General features: G+C 38.5%; 1 pseudogene; it reads left to right on the forward strand.

The window, feature by feature from the left end:
• The first annotated feature begins 536 nt into the window (after positions 1-536).
• Positions 537-10,811, forward strand: LOC130851905 (heat shock protein HSP 90-beta-like; annotated as a pseudogene).
• The last annotated feature ends 6,946 nt before the right edge of the window (positions 10,812-17,757 follow it).

Consider the following 17,757-nt stretch of genomic DNA (forward strand, 5'->3'; position numbering starts at 1 on the left):
AGCCATGACACAGACTATAGATACCATATTAAGAGATTAATTTCATTAGTCTGTATTTTTGATACATTGTCTCTTTGTCTCTTTGTCTCTTTTAGAGGAGAACAGTATCAATACTTCATTAAAACCCTTGGTTTTAATGACCTAAGTTGTATTTTGATTTAATTATATTCATTATAGTAATTGTACTACATTTATTTAAATTTCAATTCCATTCTCAGAACTTAGTCAACAAAAGAAGAAAACAATTGCCAGTATATAAAGATACAAGTGGATATTTATTACCATGCTGTTTGTATTAACAACAAAAAAATTGAAATTTAGCTGAATGTCTATCAATAAGGGAATGTTTCACAAGTTATGGAGTAGGCTTTGCTTAGTCTGGGTCTTCTGAGATGCAGAAGGCAAGAATTTCCTTAGGGAAAATGCATATAGGAGGGAAAATCGGGAGGGAGCCAGATACGGCTGTAAGAGCCCTCAGGCTGCAAAGGAAGTCTGACTTCAGTAAGGAGAGAGGGAAGGGAAGACTGGATGGAAGCATGGAGACTGTCACGCAGTCTAAGGAAGCGCTGGCAAAGCCATCAGTTTTCAAGCTGAAGTCAGCCATCAGCGGAGGCCATGTCAACCAGGAACAAACAAACGATCCCTGCCACACACCATCATTGGCTGAAAGCAGCTCCTGGTGGACAGATCCTGTATGCAAATGCGGTGATGAAGTTTAGGACAATTGTTAGGTCCCTTGATCATTTACACTTGCTGTAGCTGGTGGACTATAACCACATCCACATAGCCATGGCAGGCATCCCATGCTGTGCACCTGTAAAAAAGCAAGAAGGTATTAACTTGGAGTATGAATTTACTTAGAAGGATTTCTGTAATATATAGTTAAGTGAAAATAAAACCTGTTACAGAGAAGTATTTAATGACTTCCTTAGAAGTTACATATGCAATATTTCCATAGCATCTCATACAGTAGAACCATATAATAACCCAGGACAATTAACAAGGATCTATTTTAATTAAAATGTAAGGGAAAGAAAGAGAATGAAAAATAATTCTGATGTCTGACATCAGGCCACACAGGTACATAGTGCCCCTGCCCTTAGAGATACAGCAGGGATACCTAGCTTTTCACTAGTTTAGATTTTTAGGCCTTTCTAAGTTGATTTCTAGCCTGGAAATCTTAGACCTACCTCCATCCTCTGTCCCTCCTTGTCAGTTATTCCCCCCTTTTCCCAATGTCTCTCCCATCTGTTCCTTCTCACTTTTCTTCTTCATCTCCTTTTTATCCCTCTATCATCTTCCTATTAAAATACAAATACACTCATTCATTCACTCATTTGTTTGCTTATTCTTTTATTTCTAAGTATGGGAAATCTCATCTTGATTGCGTGTGGACCGAGTGGACCCGTGACTCCTAAGCAGGTGTTTGCCTAATTTAAGAAATATGTAGCCTTTGACTTTTTTTAGATGGAAGTGAGAGAAGTGTTTTATGTTTTTTGTTTGTGTTTTTGTAAAATTCCTTAATCAAAAAGAGACAGAAAATGACAGAAACAAAGAAGAGAGTGCAGCGCCTAGGGATGGAGGCCCTATAGATAGAAATATACTGATAACTAGAAAATGAGTATCCGTTTTCAAGAGTCCTTGGGAGACTTTGGAGTTCAGGTGAAAAATCTTTTCCCATAAGAGGCAAGAAGGCAAGTATCCCTTCTTGTGGATGGAACCAACATAGCTATGTCTGCAAGTGTTAGTGCATTTGAGAAATAAAGCAGACAGAAATTTCGATATAGACATCAATGAGCCCTAAAGCAGTGCACACTCCTTTAAATTTTGGGCAGAAAACATAAGCTGAGAGGAACGTGGCCAAGTGGGACTAGATGATTGTAACCAAGAGACCCATTTATAATCAAAGGGAGGGATCATAGAAATTGTGAATATTTCTAACTGGTAATAGTCTAACTACATATGAATCACAGGCTGCTGAAATCTGAAGCATAACATACAGCACCCTCCCATCTCAACATATACCTTTCTAAGTTCATGTCCTGCTCTTTTTTGTGTAAACTACTTACAACACAAAATGAAGATTTACAATTTCCCACTTATCTCCAAGTTTTCCTAGCTTTATGACTGGTAGCACCGTTCTCTTTACCAGGATCCATTTTTGCATCTACAAACACAACCCAACCATCAGGGTCCAGTTCAAATGTGACTCACACACTTGCTACTTAGAGTGGTTCCTGAACCAGCAGCATCTCCAGGTGGTGTGGTATAAATGCAGAATCCCAATCCTCACCCCTAATCCCGACCTACTAAGTCACTTAAAAAGATCCTCAGATGATTTGTAAGCACTTTGAGAAGCTCATTTCTACTCTATAAAGGCTTTTTGTATTTTTTCAGCCTAAAATGAGCTTTTCCTGGTGTCTGAGAATTGAACATTTATTTTCTTTTTAGTGGGTTACTCATCTCTCTAAGTGATAATTCTCAAGTAACTTGTCTTTAAGCCATAGTTGGTCCTTGAGACTTTTGTGGAGGCTGAAGTCTTTCAAAACTTTGTCTACCTTTACAAATCAGGAGAGTTCCCATTTTAAAATTGTACTTTAAGATTTTTAGAAAAATCAGAATGTCTAGAAACATGAACAGAATGGCTGTCTGGGGACAGTCTCCCTTTAGCCAGGCTTGTGCTTTCCAGTAGGTCACAGCCCCTACCGTGTTCACATATACCCTGGTCACTAGCAGCTTCACCATTCATGTTGTCTGCTTGTCCTTTGACATTTGAGTTTGCAACTGCTGCATGCAAATAGACCTGGAGTCCCTATCTGGAGGAAAGGCATCTTTGTCCTGTTCAATATCCTGTTTATAGCAAATATCCAATAGCCTTTAAAAAATCAATATTACTGTTTATAAACAATTTTAAAGGTGATATGAGACAGTACCTGGCCACGAAATATTTACAGGCTAGTTGTGACCTTAAAATTACACTTGACACCAAATGTTAGTGAGGTTTCTGTGAACGTAGATTATCATTGCTGGTGTGGATATAAAATGGTATGACCACTCTGGAAATAGTTTGGCAGTTTCACGTAAAGCTGAACGTGCACTTACCATATGCCACATAGTAATTACACTCTTGGGTATTTATCCCTAATGGATGGAAACTTATGTTCACACAAAAGCTGTATAGGAATGTTCATAGCAGCTTTATTCGAAACTGTCCAGAATTAGAGACAATCCAAATTGTCCCTCAACTAGTGAATAAGTAAACAAACAGTGGTATTCCCACACCTTAAAATATGATGCAGCAATAAAAAAGAACAATATAGTGAAAAATGCAAAAACTTGGTTGGCTCTCAAGGGAATTATACAGCATGAAAAAAGACAGTCGCAAAAGGTTGTATATTATGTGATTCCATTAATAATCTTGAAATAACAAAATTGTAGAGATGGAGATGGTCAGAGGTTTTAGATGGTGTGGCTGTAAAGGGCTAGCACAAGAGAGACTTGTGGTGATGGCAAATTCTGTATTTTGATTGTGGTGGTGGTAACAGTGATTCGGTATTTTCACATGTTGTAAGATCACCACAATAGGTCTAGTTACCAGCTGTAACCATACAAAGTTTTAAAAATTTTATTGACTGTATCCCCTGTGCTGTACATTATATGCCAATGACATTTGTTTTATAGCTGGAAGTTTAATCTCCTTCACCTATTTCACTTGTCCCCTCCCCTCCAGCAACCACGTTTGTTCTCTGTGTGCATGAGTTCGTTTCTGTTTTGTCATTTTTGTTCATTTGTTTTGTTTTTTAGATTCCACATATAAATGAAATCATATGGTATTTGTTGCTGACTTATTTCACTTAGCATAAAATTCTCTAGATGCTACCATGTTGTCATACATGGCAAGATTTCTTTCTCTTTTCACTGCTAAGTAATATTCCATTGTGTGTTTGTGTATATTATACATATAATATGCACATATACATATACATATATCATGTATATATATGTGTTCTTTGTCCATTCAGCTGTCAGTGGACACTTAGGTTGTTCTGTACCCTGGCTATTGTAAATAGTGCTGCAATGAACATCGGGGTGCATATATCTTCTCAAATTAATGTTTTTGTTTTCTATGGATAAATTCCTAAAAGTAGAATTGCTGGATCGTATGGTACTTCTATTTATAATTTTTTTGAGGAACCTCCACACTCTTTTCCAAAGTGGTTGCACCAATTTACATTCCCACCAATGGTGCACAAGGGTTCCCTTTTCTCCACACCCTCCCCAACACTTTTTATTTCCTGCCCTTTTGATTACAGCTATTCTAACAAGTGTGAGATGATATCTCACTGTGATTTCGATTTATATTTCCCTGATGATTAGCGATGTTGAGTTTTTCATTGGCCTGTTGGCCATGTGTTTGTCTTCTTTGGAAAAATGTCTGTTCAGGTCTTCTGCCTATTTTTTAATCTGATTGCTTGCTTTTTTGATACTGAATTGTATGACTTCTTTATATATTTTGGGTATTAACCCCTTATTGAACATATCATTTGCAAATATTTTCTTCTGTTCAGTAGGTTGCCTTTTCATTTTGTTGATGTTTCCTTCAATGTGCAAAAGCTGTTTAATTTGATGTAGTCCCTTTTTTTTTTTTTTTTTTTTTGCTTTTTTTTTGCCCGTGGCTGAGGAGACAGATCCAAAAAAATATTGCAGTGAGCATATGGCCTATATTTTCTTCTAGATGTTTATTGTTTTGGGCCTACTTAAGTCTTTAATCCATTTTAAGTTTATGTTTGTATATGGTATAATAAAGTGGTATAGTTTCATTTTTTTGCATATAGCCCAGCTTTCCCATTACCACTTATTGAAGAGACTTTTTCCTCATTGTATATTCTTGCCTCCTTTGTCCTAAATTCATTTATCATATAAACCTGGGTTTATTTCTTGGATCCTAATCTGTTCCTTCGATCCATGTGTCTGCTTTTGTGCCAGTACCATACTGTTTTGATTCCTATAGTTTTGTAGAATAGTTTGAAACAAGATCGTATGATACCTCCGGTTTTGTTCTTTTTCCTCAACATTGCTTTGGTTATTTGGGGTCTTTAGTGGTTTCACACATAATTTAGGATTTTTTGTTCCAGTTTTGTGAAAATGCCATGTGTATTTTGATAGCAATTGCATTGAATACTTTGGGTTGTATGGACATTTAACAATATTAATTCTTCCAATCCATGAATATGGTATATCTTTCCATTTACTTGTGTCATCTTTAATTTCTTAGATCAGCGTCTTGTAGTTTTCCAAGTGCAGGTCTTTCACCTCCTTGGTTAAATTTATTCCACGAATTTTATTGTTTTTGATGCAATCGTAAATGGGGTTGTTTTCTTAATTTCTTATTCTCTTCCTGATAGTTCATTATTAGTGTATTATAAATGCAACATATTTCTATATATTAATTTTGTATCCTGCAACTTTACAGAATTCATTTATTAGTTCTAATAGATTTTGTGTGTTTGTGTGTGAAGCCTTTAGATTTTCTATATATAGTACAATGTCATCTGCAAATAGTGACAGTTTTTCTTCTTCCTTTTCAATTTAGATGCTTTTTCTTTTCCTTGCCTGTGCTCTGGATAGGACTTCAAATTCTCTGTTGAATAAAAGTACCAAGAATGGGCATCCTTGTCATCCTTGTTCTAAATCTTAGAAGAAAACCTTTTAGCTTTTCACCATTGATTATGTTGTTAGCTTTGGACTTGGGCCTTTATTGTGAAGTATGTTCACTCTATACCCACTTTGTTGAGAGTTTTTATCATAAATGTTTGTTGAGTTTTGTCAAAGGCTCTTTCTGCATCTACTGAGACGATCATATGATTTTGATCCTTTGTTTTCTTAAGGTGGTATCTAATGTTTATTGACTTATGAACACTGAAGCATCTTTGCATCCCTGGAATAAATCCCACTTGATCATGCTATGTGATCCTTTTAATGTATTGGTGAATTCAGATTGCTAATAATTTATTCATGATTTTGCATCTATGTTCATCAGGGATACTGGGCTGTAATTTCCTTCCTTCCTTTCTTTCTTTCTTTCTTTCTTTCTTTCTTTCTTTCTTTCTTTCTTTCTTTCTTTCTTTCTTTCTTTTGTAATATGTTTGTCTGATTTTGGTATCAGGGCAATGTTTTCCTCATAAATTTGGAAGCATTCCTTCACTCTTCAATTTTTTGGAATAGTTTGAGAAGGATAATTGTTAATCTTCTTTAAATGTTTGCTAGAATTCACATGTGAAGCTGTCTGGTCCCGGACTTTTGTTTGTTAGGAGTTTTTTGATCACTGATTCAATTTTATTAGTAGTAAATCCCTCTGTTCAGATTTTCTATTTGTTCCTGATTCAGTCTTGGAAGATTGTGTGTTTCTAGGAATTTATCCATTTCTTCTAGGTTGTCCAATTTATTGGCATATAATTTTTTAAAGTAATCTTGAATTTCCTTGATACCATTTGTAAGTTCTACTGTTTCATTTCTTATTTTATTTATTTGGGTCGTTACTCTTTTTTTTTTTTTTTGATAAGTCTGACCTCCAGCCCCAAAGAGAGTTCCAGCAGTTCCCTGTTCATTTGGCAGATGCTCTAAGGTTAGCAAATGGTTTCCTTCATGTGTAGTCTGGGTGCCCTTCAAACTACTAGAGGGTTTTGCTGGGTTTTTGTAGTTTTTCTCTGTTCCTTTCTTCTTCTCTTGGTCTCTTTCCATGTAGTTTGATCATTTTCTCTATCAAGTCTGTGTGTGGGCCCCTCAGTGATGTCCCTCCCCACTGCAGTTCTCAGCATTAAGGGTGGGGTCCCCAATGATACCATATCTGTCTCTCTTACCCATCTCTGTGGGGTCCCTCTATCATTTGTTGTGCAGAAGCTCTTCAGTTAGCCCTCAGTTCAACTTCAGAAGGAATAGCTTTATATGTGGGTGTAGATTCTATGGGAGGAGATGCATTCAGGGTCTCCCTGCACCACCATCTTGAACCTTATACCCTGTCCTGTACATTTTTTTCAGCTTCCTGTGATTCTGTAATATTTCATATTAAAAGCTTTTGAAAATGTTATGTTAAAAAGAAAAACTACATTAAAGTGTATCCATGATGAAAATGACTATTTTTAGTCATCTTCTTTCTTAGTTAGGGCTAAGACACACTGAGAAGGCAAAGGACTATTTTTTTTTTTTTTAATGGTAAGCCTGGGAATCTAAAGAAAGTGAGAAAAATTATAGAAATACATTCATATGTGCTTATATATCTAATATATGACCTATATGTATTCAGTTACAAAACTCACACCAGGCTTTGAAAAACTACTATCAATGTGACAATTATTTCTGGGGAGCCCCAGATGGGTGAAGTGCAACTAAGGATATTTATTAGGATGTTAACATTACATGTGATTCACGCAGCTTGAGAAATGCTGGGGCAGTAAAGCTTTCTCAGTTGAGGCAAGACAATGGAGTTTAAATATTTACTGTATAATAGCTGGTGAAAAAGTCCATATTAGGTATAAATAGTTTATTTTGATATTCTTTTCTGAGCCAATGCAGTATGATTAGTTTATTATTAGTGTATGCATAGCCAGACACTTTATAGCTGTAATATCAGCTCAGATATATAGTGTATAAAGTAGCTTACTAAAGATCCTTGTGATTATATTTTCCCATTTAAAAATATTAAAGACCAAAATCTTGAGAGACTCACCTCTGAATAAGAAGAAAGGTGACTGGGGCTTCCTAGGTGGCGCAGTGGGTAAGAATCCACCTGCCAATGCAGGGGACACGGGTTTGAGCCCTGCTCCAGGAAGATCCTACATGCCGTGGAGCGAATAAGCCCGTGAGCCACAACTGTTGAGCCTATGTACTGCAACTACTGAAGCCCATGCACCTAGAGCCCGTGCTCTGCAACAAGAGAAGCCACGGCAATGAGGAGCCTGCACACCACAAAAAAGAGTAGCCCGACAAGAACAAGGACGCAGGTGCAGAGAATGGACTGGAGAACTTGAGGTTTGGGAGGGGGCGGGGGGTGAAGGGGAAGCTGAGACGAAGCGAGAGAGTAGCACAGACATATATATACTACCAACTGTAAAATAGATAGCCAGTGGGAAGTTGTTGTATAACAAAGGGAGTTCAACTCGAGGATGGAAGATGCCTTAGAGGACTGGGACAGGGAGGGTGGGGGGGACTTGAGGGAGGGTGGGGGGGGAGTCAAGGGAGGGAGGGAATATGGGGATATGTGTATAAAAACAGATGATTGAACTTGGTGTACCCCCCCAAAAATAATAAATAAATAAATAAATAAATAAATAAAAGACTACAATAATCTAAAAAAAAAAAAAAAAAGAGTAGCCCCCACTCACGGCAACTAAAAGAAAGCCCACGCACAGCAAAAAAAAAGACCCAACACAGCCAATAAAATAAATAAATAAATAAATTTATAAAAAAAAAAAAAGAAAGGTGACTTTAATATAGAAGAGGTGGCTCTTGAGTCACCCCCATGCACGCTTTTTGCTGCCAGTGGGCCCGAGGCAGTCCTTGCCTGTTCATCTCTCTAGTACTTGCGATTCTTATCATTTAAGTTGCCTGAGGAAGTGCACCATGGAGAGGAGGAGGTGGCGACTTTTGCTTTCCAGGCAGAAATTGCCCAACTCATGTCTCTTATTATCAATACCTTCTATTCCAACAAGGAAATTTTTCTTCGGGAGTTGATCAGTAATGTTTCTGATGCCTGGATAAGATTCGCTATGACAGCCTAACAGACCCTTCCAAATTGGACAGTGGTAAAGAGCTGAAAATTGACATCATTCCCAACCCCCAGGAATGCACCCTGACTCTGGTAGACACAGGCATTGGCATGACCAAAGCTGATCTTGTAAATAATTTGGGAACCATTGCCAAGTCTGGTACTAAAGCATTTATGGAGGCTCTTCAGGCTGGTGCAGACATCTCCACGATTGGGCAGTTTGGTGTTGGCTTCTATTCAGCCTACCTAGTGGCAGAGAAAGTGGTTGTGATCATAAAGCACAATGATGATGAACAGTATGCCTGGGAGTCTTCTGCTGGGGGTTCCTTGACTGTACGTGCTGACCATGATGAGCCCATTGGCCATGGTACCAAAGTGATTCTCCACCTTAAGGAAGACCAGACAGAGTACTTAGAAGAGGGGTGGGTCAAAGAAGTAGTGAAGAAGCATTCACAGTTCATAGGTTATCCCATCACACTCTATCTGGAGAAGGAACATGAGAAGGAAATCAGTGATAATGAGGCAGAGGAAGAGAAAGGTGAGAAAGAAGAGGAAGATAAAGATGATGAGGAGAAGCCTAAGACTGAAGATGTGGGCTCAGATGAGGGGGAAGATGGTGGCAAAGACAAGAAAAGACAAAGAAGATCAAGGAGAAGTACATTGACCAGGAAGAACTGAACAAGACCACGCCCATTTGGACCAGAAACCCTGATGACATCACCCAGGAGGAATACGGAGAATTCCATAAGAGCCTTACCAATGAGTGGGAAGATCACTTGGCAGTGAAGCACTTTTCTGTAGAAGGTCAGTTGGAATTCAGAGCATTGCTGTTCATCCCCCGTTGGGCTCCTTTTGACCTCTTTGAGAACAAAAAGAAAAAGAACAACATCAAACTGTATGTCCACTGAGTGTTCATCATGGACAGCTGTGATGAGTTGATACCAGAATATCTCAACTTCATCCCTGGTGTGGTTGATTCTGAAGACCTTCCCCCGAACATCTCCTGAGAAATGTTCCAGCAGAGCAAAATCTTGAAGGTCATTCATAAAAACATTGTTAAGAAGTGCCTTGAGCTCTTCTCTGAGCTGGAAGAAGACAAGGAGGACTATAAGAAATTCTATGAGGCATTCTCTAAAAATCTAACGCTTGGAATCCACTAACCGGCGACACCTTTCTGAGCTGCTGTGCTATCACACCTCCCAGTCTGGAGATGAACTGACTTCTCTCTTGGAATATGTTTCTCGCATGAAGGAGACCCAGAAGTCCATCTATTATATCACTGGTGAGAGCAAAGAGCAGGTTGCCAACTCAGCGTTTGTGGAGCGAGTGCGGAAGCGGGGCTTCGAGGTGGTGTACATGACAGAGCCAATTGATGAGTACTGCGTGCAGCAGCTCAAGGAGTTTGATGGGAAGAGTCTGGTCTCAGTTACCAAGGAGGGCCTGGAGCTGCCTGGGGATGAGGAGGAGAAGAAGATGGAGGAGAGCAGGGCCAAGTTTGAGAACCTCTGCAAACTTATGAAAGAGATCTTGGATAAGAAGGTGGAGAAGGTGACAATCTCTGATAGGCTGATGTTTTCACCCTGCTGCATTGTGACAAGCACCTACGGTTGGACAGACAACGTGGAGTGCATCATGAAAGCCCAGGCACTTCGGGACAACTCAACCTTGGGCTACATGATGTCCAAGAAGCACCTGGAGATCAACCCTGACCACCCCATTGTGGAGACCCTGCGGCAGAAGGCGGAGGCAGACAAGAATGACAAGGCTATCAAGGACCTGGTGGTGCTGCTGTTTGAAACTGCAATGCTCTCTTCTGGCTTCTTACTTGAGGATCCCCAGACGCACTCCAGCCGCATCTACCGCATGATCAAGCTAGGCTTGGGCATTGATGAAGAAGAAGTGACAGCAGAGGAGCCCAGTGCTGCTGTTCCTGATGAGATCCCCGTCCGCTCCCCCCCCCCCCGCCCCCGAGGGTGATGAGGATGCTTCTCGCATGGAAGAGGTAGATGAGGAGTTCCTACCTGCAGACTTTGTTGCCTCTGTATAGTGTCCCCATGGCTCCCCCAGCAGCAGCCCAGTGGCCTTGGCCCACTTGTTTCCCTCTGCTGATGTCTAGTGGTTTTATTTCTGTCCTTCTGTCAAGGCAGGATACAAGGGCCTCAAGCCCTATCCCTTTCCACATTTGACATGGGGTTTGAATGTTGTGTATTGTTTTTTTGTTTATTTTGTTCTGAAATTAAAGTATGCAAAATAAAGAAGATGCAGGTTTAAAATATATATATATATAGAATATATGGACTTCCTAGGTGGTGCAGTGGTTAAGAACCCGCCTGCTAATGCAGGGTACATGGGTTAGATCCCTTCCCTGGGAAGATACCACATCCCTTGGAGCAACTAAGCCCATGTGCCACAACTATTGAGCCCACGTGCTGCAACTACTGAAGCCCATACACCTAGAGCCCGTGCTCTGCAACAAAAGAAGCCACCATGATGAAGAGCCTGCACACCACAATGAAGAGTAGCCCCTGCTCACCACAACTAGAGAAAGCCTGTGTGCAGCAACAAAGACCCAATTAATTAATTTAAAATATATATATATATAGTAAATCAATGGTAGTACATGTAGTGAGGGTTTGGACACCCATCTGAGATCTTACCATGTTTCACCATGATTGTTTCTTAAGAATTCAAACTCATGGGCTTCCCTGGTGGCTCAGTGGTTGAGAATTCGCCTGTCAATGCAGGGGATTCAGGTTCGATCCCTGGGCCAGGAAGATCCCACGTGCTACGGAGCCACTAAGCCCATATACCACAACTGCTGAGCCTGTGTGCCACAACTACTGAAGCCCTCGAACCTAGAGCCTGTGCTCCACAAGAGAAGCCACTGCACTGAGAAGCCTGCACCCTGCAAAGAAGAGTAGCCCCCACTCTCAGCAACTAGAGAAAGCCTGTGTGCAGCAACAAAGACCCAACACAGCCAAAAAAATAAATAAAAAATAAATTTATAAAATACAATTTTTTAAAAGAATTCAAACTCACAAGTAGAATGGGGGGGTAGGCATTAAATTGAGATATCTAAATTTTTATGACCAATTTTATCACCATCCTTGTGTAATTTTGCAGGTCTCTCTACCTCTTTTGTTCTGTTTCCTTCTTATATAGATATCAACTCATTATTTTTATAGAGTTATTATTGACTAAGTGACAGAAAGATAGTAAATGTGGAGGTTTTATTTCAACAAAGTATTTATTTCTTTTGCACAATAGCCTAATGAACACAGTGAGAAAAATCCAGTGGGACGTTTACAGTCTTCTCTAACAACAACAACAAAAAATTACCTTAATATCTTACCTATAAAACTTGTTCCTCCGTTAGTGTTTGCATCACAGCAAATGGTACTACCATCTACCAAAATTGCTTCTTCCCAGGGGCTATCATTGACTTCTCTTTCTCCCTCACTTTCTACATTGAGTCAGTCAAAACACCTCCCAAGCATACATGTAATCGTCTCTCCATCCCCATCTCCACCACCACTGCCTTTTCTGAGCACCATTACCTTTGGCCCGGGGCACTTCAGTAACCTTAACTTTCACATCCATTATTGTCCTAATCAATTCAGTACATAGGAGCAAGAAAGAGCTCTTCAAAATGTGTATCTGAAGATGCTTACACTTAAAAAAACATTTTTCCTTTACTCTTAGCTTCGTTCTGAAATCTTTGGTATGCCTTGTAGCGTCTCTGTGACAGGATTTCTCCTCACCGTTCCAGTCTCATCTCTGCACCACTCATTCCCTCAGTCGTCTTATGCGAGACTGAAAAGATTGTGGATGTATTTCCCAGTTACTCAGCAGTCTCTCCCACCACTCTCCTGAATAACACCAGGTTAGGTCCTCTGGCATCTTTAGTATTCTGCAACCTCTTTCAGAATAAATACATACATATTTCTGTAGATTTAGTCTGTCTCTTCACCTAAGCGTGACGAGTTCAAGAACCATCTATGTCTGTTTCCTGTGTCTCACCTAGTTCAGATGCCAATTTATCTGTGGAATAAATGTATTCATAAATAATACTTTAAAACTTTTTTGCCACTTGGGGTTAGTGACATATAGGGCTTGAGTTGGGTAAGGTAATCCTTGATTCTTAACAAAGTTCAAAGGACAGGAAGTCAATAAGTAGAAAAGCATCTGCTGCTTCTAGAGAAGAAAACATTGCAAATAAATGTCACAGTTTTGTGACCGCTGATTTGTTTAATAAAGTATGTTGCATCTACAGCCTTATTTCTCGAACTGTGATCCACAGGCCAGCAGCTTTGGCAACTTGTAGAAAGTTGTTAGAAATGCAGACTCTCAAGCTCCCCACCCCCAGACCCACTGAATCACAGTCTGCATTTTAACAAGATCCCCAGGTGATTCAGAAGCATATTAAAAAATTGAAAAGCACTGATTCATAGGATCTTCATATTTATGCTATTAACTATTTAAAATTATTAAAAATTTTCAGTGTAATAAAGCATATCCCCGAGAAGAATAAACTGACTGACGGTTGATTTCTATCACCCTCCAGTGGATGCCTCTCATAAGGAAATGTATAGACCATGTTTGGCTACCCTGGTGATCAGGACATGATCAGCTTCTCTTCTTGAACAAAAAAACAAACAAACAAAACCTTTCAAAGTCAAATCAATAGAGAAAGCAGATGGCAAACAACCTCTCAGTTTAACATCCATTCTGCAAGCCCATTTTACATGATGATGTTTAATACAAGCAGCCTGTCATTGGAATACACCTGCAAAACAGGCATTTCTGAGAACTGTTTCGTTTCAGTGACTGAGTTGCTGTGTGCAACTGCAGTTATTGAGAGTGATTTCTAATTATTTTGACTTCCTTCTGGTAAATTACCAGAGAGAAGTCTAATTTACCATATGGTTTGCTGATACGCTAATATTCACAAGCCATCTTTAGGTGCAGTTAATCTACAGTCAGGTGCTCTGTTTGTTCAAGCATATTGGAACAACCACTGATTAATACCACTGAAGAGAGTGGTTAATTTTATTAGCCACTAAGAATTCTACTGTGAATAATCTTATTTGCTTCACGTGAGCATTTATCCCAGAATATGTACCGCAGAGGATATGTTTTCAATGCAGGCTCCTCTTGGAACTCACACCAACACTGGTAAATGGAATTCCATGAAAAGTAGAGGGCTTTGTTCAGAGTTTGTAATTTGGGATTGAGGGGTTCATTTGCCCCCACGATGTTTTTACTACTGTTTTTATTTAGTGTTGCAGTATGTTCTGTCAACCTCACTGGAAAGACATCAGTCCTTCTCCCATAGGGCTTAGAATCAAAGCCAGTCTGACAATACAATTCAGACATGTTTCTAGTAACCATTTAGAAGCTCTGTGACAGAATTCTTTTTCCATTTGTCAAGAACTGTACACAGGCACTTTGATCACTGTCAAAATTTAGAGAGCAGGTAACAATGAATGTGCTGAGAATCCCCGCCTAGACTCAGTGATAGATTCTGTTTGAGGCTCAAAGATTTAATGAAAACAGAGAGTTTGAATGCAGAATGTATTTTTCCACTCTCCCCTTGCTCACCCATAAGTTTCCCTCACCCACCTTGTTCTCCCTTCCCTGTGACCCTCGATGGCTTCTATTTTTATTTTTCCCCAAGAGAGTAATCTAGGCAGGACAAAACAAAATTTAACTATGTTTTAGAATAGATATCATTCTAAATACATGCCTTATTTCTCTAGAAATCTCCTCACTTTAAACATCATGAGCACTTTTTTCATAATTTTGCTACACTGAATTGTTGCTTATTAGAAAAGAGATGGTATATTCTTGGGGATTTGAGTTATTTCCCAGTCATCAAATGTCTAAATTTTTCCTCCGTATTGCATGTATCTTGCTGATGTAATAATTCTCTGAAATCTTTGAAAATATCCCCAATAATGGAAAGAAATTTAGAGATTCAGTATGTATCTATCACTAATATATGAGGTGCCACTATAAAATAATGGGAATGATTTCAAAACTTACACATATCTTTCTTTCAATATGCCCTACCTGTGTTTATGCATAGACATAACCAATATATAGTGTGTGGACGACATTGGTAACAGATTTCAGTAAAGTGCAATCACAGGTAAGAGCACATGCTGTGGAGACACACAGAAATGAGGATGAGTTGTATTCACTTACCACCGTGACTTTAGGTGAAACACTGTCATCTCTAGACATCCTGTTTTCCCACCATAGTGGGGGTGGGGGATGTGGAATAAGATCTCCTTTATAAAACTTGTATTAGAATTAAATGAGAAAACATACCTATAAAACTGTTAATGCAGTATCTGGCTGGCAAAAGAAATACTCAGTAAAATGTGGCTATTGGTATTATTTGTAAAGATATATTTTGAAACAGAAGTGACTTTATATACTCATATTCAAAACAGTCCAATTTGTCTCTATGGGTGGTCAGTAGTCATTGGATTCAAACAATAGCTTATTTGGTGACCAAAAAAAATGTCTTTTGGAAGCAGCAAAGCCACACAAAGGTATAATATTGAGGCTCCGTGATCCACACAACACTGCTTCATGTTTCAGTTGAAGGATGCAGTGGGAATATAAAAACAGCTCACAACAGTTTTACTGTGTATGCAAGTACTGTATACTTTTGTGTATGTAAGTTTTATTCCTGAAAACAAAAGAACAATAATTAGAATACTTGATTTTAAATTTTTGTAAAATGTTTTTCTTATAAAAATGAGACGATATAATTTTTAAACTCAGAAAAACGATCACTAGGCTAAAATGTGCTCATTTCCTAATTTTAATTGAAGAGGGAGTTGCTTTAGAAGTGATACCAAAAAAATATATACTAGAAAACAAGTTGTTACCGAACCTTGACAATAGGCACATTTCCACTTGTCACAAGTAAGAATCTTTGAGATAACTGTAGTTCCCTTTGTTTTCATTTTTATCTTGTATCCATTTTTGAAATATGTATCAGTTTACCCCCTGAGTACTTGCATGCTAATATTAATATTCTTCTTCAAAATCAATATGCAGTGATGGCAAAAGTAGTCATTTTAAAATCCAAGGATTATCTTGAGAAAGTAAAACTATGTGAATCATGGAGTTTTTTAACTTCACCGAATACAACTTTATGTTCCACCTGATCTTAATGAGAGATTACAAATGCAGTGATTCTGAAAGATGTATCTGATTTTCCAATTCCTATGTGCATATTCCTGTGGCCAATGGTATTTATAAGCATTTAAACATTAATACTTACCACCTGCAAAAAATACCAAGCAGGCTTGGCTTTCCCATTCTGCTAACTGCTGAAAACTATAAATTAAAAATATAATTGTGTGCACTTGTTAGAATATTTCAGTGGTGTTTGCTTCATGAAATGGACTCTTGAGTAGCAGTAATCAGAGGTACATACAATTTTTCTGAAAATAATTAGTAGTGGGGGACTAAGAGACCAGACCCATAATGTTTATTTTCTCCATCTTCATACATGATCAGAATAACTTAATTTTATTCCTATCACATTTTTATTTAATGTACTTCAAATAATTTTTAAATTATATATAATACATTCTGGGTGAAGGTACAAAATAATGATTACTGATCAAAACAGTTCTATGAAATATCCTGAGGTTGTTTTTTTTTTTTTGTAACTGTCTTTATGAGACCATTGTACTATTATTTTTCAGTGGGTAATAGAGAAGATAATAGATTAGCCAAGTTAAAATGTATGTATTTTCACTCTGTTAAAATAAAGTTTTAAATATTGTAATTTAAGTTTTTTGTGAGGTTTTTTTTTTTTTTTTTGGTTTGGTTTTTGGTTTTTGGTGTGAATGAGATAGTAATCAGCTATATTTAAGGGAATTTATATTTGATGGGTAATTTAAAAAATTGTTTTTGAGACCAAGTAATAGAGCTGTCTCTGGGAGACCTTAGAATCATGTTTCACTAAAGGTAAAAGTTGGCAAGGAAGGGAACTAAGGATTGGGCAGTGTTCTGGCTCAAAAAGTAATAAATACTGGTGCTTTTAAAAATGTTCAGGCACATAAAACCTGCAACTTCTACTAACTGTTTGAGCTGAACGGTTTAATTTTGCTCAGACTCCGTAAGTGTTGGCTATTATGATGCTGAAATTAAAACCTGTCCTTGCAGATTGTCAGTATTCCTTTATACTGAAGTTCTTCAGGCTGTCAGCCTTGATGCTTCAGTGGCATTAGCTGTAGGGATGACTAAAGGGGAAAATCTCTTTGTTGACTATCTCCTAAGAGACCTCATAGGACCATGCATGCCTTGGTCTTTGGTCTGAGCTTCCATTTTGCAGCCTCAGTAGTTTGGTTTTTGTTGTCACAGAATGGATGATTCAAAGAGATTCACACAAACTCACTCACATAAAATGAACTGTAACTGAATGGCCTAATTTATTAACTTATATAGAGAAATATATCTGCCAAGAGGATAGAGGATGAAGATATTCATCCTCTGGTCAGAATGTTCTTTTGTCTGTCAGAAAAGCCATGAGAAGGCAAAATATCATCAAAAGATGGCTTGATGATCATGCAATCAGAACAAGAAAAGTAATTTGTGTAATTTGTCTGTTTAATGGCATCAGGCTGTAACCAGAGGTAGCAATCTCTGCACTTGACATGGTGTCTGCCACTGAGAGAGAGTTGATCTTCATCAGGGACCCCTGTCTGCTGGAGAGATGAGCTTATCTGGCTGGTACTCTGCCCACATTCACCCCCCTGAATGACCCAGCCATTCCTTAGCTTTAGTTTTGTCTTGCTGTGCTCAGAGGGTCAGTCTGTGTTTCTAAGTTAGTTTCAAGATTTTATGTATCTCAGATCAGGCTCTTTACGTAATTTTAGAGGGAGGGGCCCTTCCATTTCCCTGCTGGCAAGTTCCTGGGGGCATATTCTTTATACCCAGCGGAGACTTACTGAATAGATTGGTTA

The sequence above is a fragment of the Hippopotamus amphibius genome, chromosome 4 (assembly GCF_030028045.1).
Source record: "Hippopotamus amphibius kiboko isolate mHipAmp2 chromosome 4, mHipAmp2.hap2, whole genome shotgun sequence".
In the NCBI taxonomy this organism is placed as follows: domain Eukaryota; kingdom Metazoa; phylum Chordata; class Mammalia; order Artiodactyla; family Hippopotamidae; genus Hippopotamus; species Hippopotamus amphibius.